We start from the raw sequence: 10,656 nt of genomic DNA, 5'->3' as shown, positions 1-10,656 counted from the left end.
CACATAGTGATACCACACACTTTTTCCGAAACCACTATCGCTTTTACATTTTCTCCTAAATTATTATATATTTTTATATTAACGACCGGTGACGATTTTAATTCAGTTGTCTATTTCCAAAAATACAATAAAATAATTATTGATAACAATGTAAAAAAAGATGTATTCTTTATTTTCATTATTAATTAATGTAAGTAAATAATGTTTGAATGGTTTATATCTCAGATTCAGGTATTATCAATTTTTATTAATATTTTACATATTGAAAATATCATAAATTAATGTAAAATTATTAATATTTTGTTTTATTATTTATCACAACAGCTTTAAAAAAATTAAATATTATTTTAATTAAAACTTCAAAATTCTGTGTTACATGTCGCGGTAATTTTACAAATTGTTATTAAATTTATTTTAGAACTGTAATTTGAAATGTTTAATATTTGAATCAGAATTTATATTTATTGAAATTGCAATTGCCTAACACAAACTTCAATTTGGGAATTACCGAAATATTTATTTTTATTTCAATTTTAATATATATTTTTTTTAACGGAAAAGGAAACCGTAAACTGTTTTTAATCACTGTTTTCCGTTACCGACGGATTTGCGATGATCTTTTCACAGTGGCTCGTACCGACTGCGGCCGCGCACCGCGCTACTCAAATTGAACTCATCCGGCCAGAGGAAATATGTCACATAACCAATTTATATGTACTTACTTACTCTATTTGACCACGGACGTACGTGTTCAACTCTTTTTGTATTGTTTTAATTGATGGTCACAATCTCTGCCGGCGATAAATTTAATAAATGTTAATGCGTTGGAAATTTTATTAATTAAGAACTATTTATTAGTAATTAAATATAATTGTATCAAAAATTACCTAAATTTATTATAAACTTCTCAAGTCTTAGCAGGTTTCTAGTTGCACTCTCGAAGTTATAATATGTAATTATATATGTTTCGGGTTCTGACTTCGCTTACAATTTCATCATACTATCTATATAAAGTTTACACGCGACTCTGCCCCCGTAAAACGAAAGTCCTGTAATATTCGTTTCCGGGGGATTTTCCTCTTTTAGTACACACCAATTAAATACCTAAGTAATTTTTTTATGTTGGTCAATCAGAGGGTCAGTCCCCATTTGTTTTAGATAAATTCGTAGCCATTTCGCGAAGTACATACTAGCCTCTTAGAAGGCTAATTAAATAAGTAAGTATAAAAAATAAAAAACAAATATTTAAATTACTTTTTACATACCACAATGCATTTAATATAAATCAAACCTTTTCTTTTTTATTATATTAATAAGCATGCGCATTGCATTTTATACAACAGCGTGACAGACAGACTGGAAATGAGATTCACCAGGAATTCCAATAATATTGAAAACTTCATATAATATTTCTCGTGTGTTAGCATTCTGCGTTACCTACTAACTTAATGAGTTTAAATTTTTGACTAATAATATAGAGTATGACGCAAAAATTTAAAATAGTACTTAAGAGGTAAAGTTTGTAATTTGGATTTTCTGCAAGGGCTTAATACTCAAATCATAGCTGGATATCGCTAAAGCTGATATTCGAGCCAATGGACTGAAAACTGTGACGCTGAAAATAGGGCAAGTGCGTAGAGAGAAAAGTCGAAAGGCGGACCCCGGGTCCGGTAACAGTCGTGGAGGGTGCAATCGGCAACACGCGAAGGTGAGTGAGACTGACAATCATGAAAATTCTTTCACCGTTAAAAATGTATTTTGTGTGGCTTTATTTATGTAAGTACCTAAATACCGTGTCCGCTAGTCACTTAGATAATTTTGATTCTTCCTTGCTCTGTGGTGCATTGAAGCGCAGTTTGCAATACTGAATGCGATCTATTTCATTTGTGCCAGAGGAAGCCAATTCACATTGTGCCTTATAATAAAGCAATGTGCTACTTCCTGGCGGGTAAGTGGCGCGTGTGGTGTCCTTTTAGCAGTAAATGGATTCCTTTCTTTGATACTTGGTGGAGCAATAGACCTAACACGCTTTGGTGGCGAAAATTGCCACTCGCCTTCATGCAGACTCCGTAGGATGGCACACGCTACGCTGTTTTTATCCCGTTTCACGTCATAATAAAATGCGAAATAGCAATAGCTTTTCGTGCGAACAGCGTCCCGTGTATCATGGGAAGGGAGGTGGTCAGGTAGCAAAGAACAGTGGGAGAAAACATCGCACACTCCGAAATATTTAAGTGTAATTGTGTAACTATGATCGAATATGGGTAACTTTATCCCAAATATAGGATAGAATAGGACCACTCCATCTCTTTTCAATGGATGTCGTAAAGACGACTAAGGGATGGGCTTATAAACTTGGGTTTCATCTTTTAGGCGATGGGCTAGCTACCTGTCACTACTTGAATCTCAATTGTATCATAAAGTCAAACAGTTGAACATGGCCTATTAGGCTCTTCAAGATTGTTGGCTCTGTCACCCCGACAGGGATATAGACGTGACTATATGTTTGATACCGGCAGTCGTCAATCTTATGCATTTAAAACTCGCATATATTTTAATAGTGGTGGTGGGTCTCATTTGTTACGAGTATTTCCTTCATAGGCAGGCCAGGTAAAGGTATATCCTTCTGTAGGTATTTAAATTTTCTATCACTGAAGTGATATCTACCTAAGCCAAAATCAAACCCCGTGACTACTTAACCTTCTCTCTTCTTATTGCATGTGATATCTGGTAGTAAGACTTTAATCAAGTAGGCGTGGGTTAAACCATATACTATTACAAGCATCAATCCGTAACAAGCTTAAACAGCTTCACAAATCTCTGATGAAGTCAATAAAAGTAAAATTTGTGTTGTTCTAATCGTATATTTTTTGGTACGGCCTCCATATAACGATAACCTGCCGTGTTGTTTCCGGCACCAAAACAAAAAAAGAATATAAGATAGGACCACTCTTTCCTATGGATGTCGTAAAAGGCGACTAAGGGATAGGCTTAAAAACTTGGGATTCCTTTTTTAGGCGATGGGCTAGCAACCTGTCACTATTTAAATCTCAATTCTATTATTAAGCCACACAGCTGAATGCGGCCTATTAGTCTTTTTAAGACTGTTGGCTCTGTCTACCCCGCAAGGGATATAGACGTGACTACATGAATATTTGTATGTATAACGATAACAAAGGTAGTCAATCACATTTATGTGATTGATAATATACCTATTTCTGCGATCGTAATCAATATAAGATTCAGAATCGATTAATCTCTTTCTGCATTTCTTTTTAGACTACTGTCTGGAGCAGATTGTTATTTTCTCTCGGTCCATCGCTAGTATATCTTGAATTTATCGGTCGATTAATCGCGTGATTTGTTGCCCTCCAAGAATGTCCGCCATTGGACCAGGGACAGAACTTCTTTCTATTCGCATTAAGCCACTCTAGCGTGATTTGATTACAACCCAGCCAACACATAAGCCAGATAATAGCGAAAATATACAACAATAAGCAGTGTCAAGCTTTATTAATTATGTATTAAAGCTGACGTTATGGCTTAATTTTGAATAAGAGAGTTCTTAAATTAAAATAATGTTGTAAGCTTACTAAATTCTGCATAAAGTTCGCGGTATTTTTTCAAGCTGAATAATAATCAAGAGTAGTATCTGCTAAACAAGCGATATTCAAATAAAAAGAATTGAAACAGCTATTATCTGCACATTAGCTGTAATTTTTGCATTGACCTGTATAACATTTTAAAGCAAAGCAGTTAAACAGCAAAACGCTGAATATTAGACGAAATACTTTCTTTAAGCTGTATAGTGTACGAAATGTTACTAATTTATTCAGATGCTGAATAATTTAGATATTTTCTTCTTTACACAGCTAAGTTCTGCAAAATTTAAAATAAACTCCTTGTTTTACCAAACTTATAGCGCTATAAGCGTACAATTGTATTTAATACTTTCTTTAAGCTGTATAGTGTAAGAAATGGTACTAATTTATTCAGATGCTGAATAATTTAGATGTTTTCTTCTTTACACAGCTAACTTCTGCAAAATTGAAAATAAACTCCTTGTTTTACCAAACTTATAGCGCTATAAGCACAAAATTGTCTTTATGTTAAACTTAAAACAATATCAGTTACAAATGTGGGTATCTTAAGCAGCAAATAACTGATTAGTTGAAGATATCGTATGTTTATCCAGATATTTCACCATTTTGTGACAAAATCAACAATATGCCTCCTCAGAAAAATAATAAAAAAAAAGAAAGAGAACGGGAGGAACAAGAAGAAAATGTTCACGAGAGTATGTTAAGAGAAAAAATAGTATCTGTACAGTAATAGAAAAGAGTTTAACATCTGATACAAATGGGCCCGGGCCAAGTGCGACCAACACAGTTGAAGAGGGTTCTGTACACGATGATTATGCATCACCATCAGGATTAGAAATTCAAACACATAGACTGGGTCCAACTTTAGGTGCAGATAACGACAATACATACATATGTGTGAAATATATTAAAAAAGAGATTTAAATGGAAATATAATTAGGTGCTCTTGGGTGTATTTTGTTACAAGCGCGAAACTTTTGGTTGCAACTACCTACAATTTTAGTTGGTAATATTAACAATTGTCTAACTAAATATTACGCAATGCGTCATTCATAGTAGTACTATAAATACCTACATTAGTATAGGTCCCATCACCCTCAAATATTCATGGATTTATTTTCTATAAAAAAGAACCCTAAAAAGCTGAATAAAAGTATACTGTTTTATGTAATTTAAGACCTTTTGCTGATAAATATATAATTATTGTACTTTAAACCAAATAATTTCTGGATATGTAGTAGTATGTGAACTATTATGCAAAAATAAGCAAAATAATCGCTGATATAAACACTTTAATTCAAATTGGCCTTCCGCCATTAACTAACGTTCGACATAAACCTATTTTTATAAATCCTCAACATTTATCTTATGAAACACTTTGTTTAGTGAGTAGGAAACATTATCAGTTATACAAAATTTGATTCTCATTACTTTCTGGGACTGAAATTTTTATAAAAAGTAAAGATCATTTAATTTAAATATTATTTCACATTTGTTTACTTTTTAAAATGTAGCTTTATCTTGAGGCGCTCAAAAAATGTATAATGATCATGTTGATAATTCACAGTAAAGTGCCATGCGTTTATATAATTCACCTTAAACTTACTTAAAATGTATGAAATCATTTACGCTATTTTATATCGGCGACCATTTACAATATTTTGAACTAAGTGACACAAATTAATCCCGTCACAATAAAAAATACTTTTTACTTGAACAATTTCTTTGTAAAACTACTCCAAAGATCGGAATTTTGTATATCATTTGAATATCTAAACTCACAAATTATCACCTGCATAAAAGATGTATAATTTCTGGACTAAAGAAAAATCAGAATTTATGCAGAAGATATTCAGTGTGTTGTACATTTATTCAGCTGCTATGAGGCTATTAATCAACTGTTAACCAAATTGAAGCAAGATATTTTGTGCCCAAATAGCTTGAATATCACCTGTACAAGCGCTTACACAGAAGTTATACAAATACTTTATCCAGCTTAAAGTTAAAAGATTGCTTTTACGCAAAATTTATACAGCTATACTGTGTTGGCTGGGAAGGGGCTGCTTGGCTCAAGAATTTCAGATAAATCAATGATTATACTGCAGTGTAATTTGGGAAAATCTAGTTTTCAGATTACTGTAGCCTGTGGATTAACAATTTTTGCTTAAGGATCTTCCTATGAGACTGCCTAAATTTCGTTCCAAGGGGATACCAATATAAAATGTAATAATAGTTTTTGTAAGCGTACTTTTTGCTTGAGTGGATTCTGATGTTATGATTTTTTTTTCTAAAGTTATGAAACTTTCTCTTTTAATATAAACCTTAAATTTTTATATCTGAAGTATAACCGTTAAATATCAGGTTCGCCAATATTTGTTTGTTTTGCTGAAATTTGGTAGCTTGTGAGAGTTTGATAATCGCGCACACAATTATGTTTATATATATACATATATACCTTGCGGGGTAAAGAGACTTTTAAAACTTTCAGTCAAGCCACGTTCAGATATATGGCTTAATAGATTTTTAAATTTTTATCAATTTTATGATTGAATTAGTTTCGAAATCTAATTAAAAAGAAAATTTAAAAGTTTGTAATAGCTTAATCTTCCATTTTTACCCAACATTTCAATAACTTTCGCTGACATGACCCACACAACAAACACATGTAATGATAACAACATTCGCTGTACAGTCTCCATAATTAATTCAGTTGTGATTAATGCGAATATTATACAAGCAGTCCACCGCTGACTAGCAGCGATTTATGCTTGTATGCTAATACGTTGCATTAGACTTTCTAAGCGGGCGCTATCTGTGATGGACTGTACTTTGTAGTACAATTTCGGTATGTTTGGAACAATTCAACAAGAGATTAAGTAAAGCATCATTGGGTTAAGTCGTGCAATCGTAATCCATAATTAGAGTCCTGCGGCTTCGATCACGTTAAACGAAATCCCGTTAGCTTCCCTTCCTGCGGGAATTTTGTGAAATCCACTCTTATATATATTTAGTTAGACCAAATAAAAGTTTTTGTTCTTGCGGGAATTTCAGAGACCATATATGGAGCCTACATGCAAAATAATTTAAAAATATACATTACACTTACAGTACGTACTTAGACAGAGACTACATCTTTCCAGTTCCAAACATATTTATTTATCTTATTATTTAACGTGAATATGCATTTTTAGATCGATAAAATCGCGGGCAACAGCTAGTAAATTTGTTGCTATCTGGTCTTTGTCCAGAGTCAAGGTCTACCTGCCGGCGGATGGCAGCGTCGTAATCAACTAATATGCCCTTCCCGAGTACGACCGCCCACACGCCGCTAGTATGGCCAGTAGAGAGACAAAGCTAAATATATTTATTTCCTTTGATGACACACAAGGATCCGGGTTTGAATCCCGGGCGATATTGATTATAATTTTTTATCAACGCTCAATCTTATATTTCGGCACACATAAAGAATGTAATGATGCAGCCAAGGCAGGATTTTAAGAAAGTTTCTTATAGAATCATGGTGTAAAATGCTCCTTGGGATTCTCTTCTGAGAGGAAAGTAAACCAGGCAAACGGATCTAATGCCAGGAGGAAGAAGTGTTTTCGGAAAACCGACATTTCGATGTTCTCGATGATGTTCTTTGATGTGATGTCGGTACATTAGGTCTTATAACCAGTATTTTCTAGAGTCTGTTTCAGTTCTTTCAAGAATGTTTACGCTGTCTTAAATACGTCTGTAAAGACGTGATTATGTGTATGAATGTACGGTTTCTAAAGTCCATTTCCTTGAACGTCCATTCCCTCCCTTCCTCATCCGAATATCTTCCTAACCTCCTAGAAGTGTAAAAATGAAAGTACCTTGGAGAACGAATTCATAAGCTTGTTGAATAAACATAATAAAAGACCATCTGGTAAACATAGCATGAGTTCCCTTACATTTGAGCTCGTGTTGTGTGCCAAACTTGATGCCTCAAACGATGCAATTTATCGGCTTAAATACGAAATAAGCGGCGGGATAACTTAGACGTGGCATTTCTTTTTCTGTTTTGGCCGTGTCGCGCTACTTGACAGAATTTAGAATTTATTGTATTTTACTATGGAACCTGATTCATTTATGGGGTACACTTTCATGTTTCTATTGTCATTGCCATTTCTGTATCTACGTAAACGTTTGGAAAGAGGAAACTTAAAGGGATGGGAAAGGGTAAACATGATGACCAAAGTAGCAGTCAAACTTGGTACAAAATCGTATATTAATATGTATTGTATCAGTTATCAGATCAAATTGTAGGTATTATTATTTCAGGAAAAATGCAAATAAAATTGTATTATTGAAGGTCACGGAAGAAAGAAAATAGTATAAAAAATTACTATGTGTTGTTTGTTGTACCTAAGTAATATTAAAATCATGTAATTTTAAGTTGTTGATGTCTTCAGGACAGACCGAAGAAAGGAATGACTCAATTTGTATCATCAGTTGGATTCCTTTCTGTTCAGTTGCTTCAATCTTCGTTATCACACGATATTTAATAGTTCAGTAATATGAAAAACCCGCGAACTTATAACAGCATTTTGCATCTCGGGACTGAGTGTTATTAATTTTTAATGTATTACTGCATTAAAAAATAGTCAGCTATTTTATGGTTATTCTTAAATTTTCAATAGGTAATTATATTGTTCTCGATGATTCAAGATAGATTATATTATCTATCTATTGCTATAACTTGAATAAATTAACCCAACACCGCATATTTAATTCAACAAGAATAACTATTACTGACATTAAACGCTCCTCTGTCCACATCCAAATTTGAATGGTATATATTTCACTCTTAATCACTAACAATGTTATGCTTGGTTAAACGTTTCAATTATAATTTTTATGTATCTTCGTTTATAATTATTTATTAAAGTAATACTACCTTGTCTATGAAAAGACATTTGTCCAGGTTACAATCTGGAGAATCCAAGGCATAGTTAATCATAGGCGTACCCGGAGGTTCTGTCCCAATTTTGTAACTCCTCAAAGAACCTTAACCGGGACGAAAGCTCCGGCATGATTTTCATGGTTATTACCTAAGTCGATAAGTGCTAAACTAGGTTTAGGTTCACTATAAGTAATCTTTTTTACATCGGCTTAGTAGTCGATATAAAAAAGGTAACAATGTTTATCAAAAACCACTCGACCAACAACAATAGCGTCCACACGAGCACTGCACTGCACTCACCTTCACTCAATCCCCATGGCAGTCGAAGGAGCAGTCCATCTTCAGGTCACAGGAAGCGCACGTCCAAGCTATTTGTCTATGCGCGGGAAAAAAATAAACAAATCGATATATTGGTGCAAGCGGGTGGCTCGTGGACAGGAAACCTTTATAATAGCGGGATCCTCCGGTGTTGGAGACAGGAGGGCTGGTGCGGGGGTGGGGCGGGGTTGGGGAGGAAGGGGATGACCACGCCCCGGGGAGGAGCCAGCCCTCGCATGCGTGGGATTATCAGATGGAACGGGTGCAGATGGCGGGTGATTCTTGCGTTTTTATGCCCGCGAGGGCTACGTTTGTCACTTTTTGGTGAGATAATGGAAGCTATTGTCAGGACGCTCGCGGTCTGTTGATAAATAGTGATCAGTAACGCCGTTCTCGTTCTTATGACTTCGTTGTCACCATATAGGTATATGGGTTGTAACTAATGTCTAGGTACGTTTTTACTGCAATTTAGTTAGTAGCTTTGGTTAGGTTAATAGATATCAAAGACAAGTATGTATGTACACAGCAGGACCTAAAGTTGAATTAGATTAATGGATGATGTTAAACGTCCATAGTGTTAATAACGTTCCAAATAGTTTAGATAAAATAAATATAATATCTTAATTACACTAAAGTAATTATATTACAGCAGGAGTCAGCTATTTTAACGATACAATACAATATACTTTACAAAAAAATATGCAAGTATCAGACGTATCAGAAAACGTTATTTTTCATCAACTCTTGCCTAGATACATATATAAGGTAGATATATATTACTCTTCTAGTGGTGTATCAGTACCTTAAAAGTACCTTGGACTTGTTGGCTCTGTCTATTCCATACGGGAAAAAGACGTGATTAACAAACCCACTTTTGCATTCATTACGATTTACCGCAGTAGGTACCTACTTACATAACATTAGATGCCCTACCTATATGAAAGCCTACCAAAGTTTATTCGCATATAATTAGTGAAGCTTAAGGTTCAATGGGCTCGAGGGGCGTAGCCCCCACTCGATAACGACATTTTATTTACTTCTTCATCTATTTGTGTAACTTACTACAGCCGAAAATACTTAGATTACTTTTAATAATTATAGTTTTAACTTTGGCTTAACTGAACTGAAATAAAAAAAAAATTGATGGTAGATATATCTACTTATTTATGTAAATAAATATGTAAGCTAAGTGTCGTGTGGTTCCCGGCACTTTAGATTAGGACTACTCTATCTATTTACCATGGATGTCGTAAAAAGCGATTAAGGGATAGGTTGATAAAATTGGTATTCTTCTTTTAGGCGACGGGCTAGCAATTTGTTATCATTAAGCCATACAACTGAACGTGGCCTTTCAGTCTTTGCGAGACTGTTGGCTCTGTCCATCCCTTGAGGGGTAAAAGACATGATTAAATGTATATACATATACCTATATAAATAATAATAATATGTTTATACATATATGTATAAACTATTCTTTTTGTGTGATTACAATGTTTTTATTTACCACAGCCTTCATTTGTTTTATTCTTGTGTCTTAGACTATTTGTCTATTTTGAAACCATATTGAATGAGAAGAATCCTAAGTTTTTTAGCAATTCCCTTAGTAGGGTGACCTGAGATTCTTCTTGTAGTTAATGGGCTACCAACCTGTCATTATTTGAATCTCATTTCTGTTATTAAGCCATGATGAGCTGAACGTGGCCTTTCAGTTTTTTCAGGACTGTTTGCTCTGTCTACTTCGCAAGGGATATAGACGTGACTATATATATATATATGTTTGTAGGTATATTGATGGGAATTTAGGATGGA

Source organism: Amyelois transitella, chromosome Z (assembly GCF_032362555.1).
Source record: "Amyelois transitella isolate CPQ chromosome Z, ilAmyTran1.1, whole genome shotgun sequence".
Lineage (NCBI taxonomy): Eukaryota > Metazoa > Arthropoda > Insecta > Lepidoptera > Pyralidae > Amyelois > Amyelois transitella.
Note: the sequence above shows the minus strand (reverse complement) of the source record.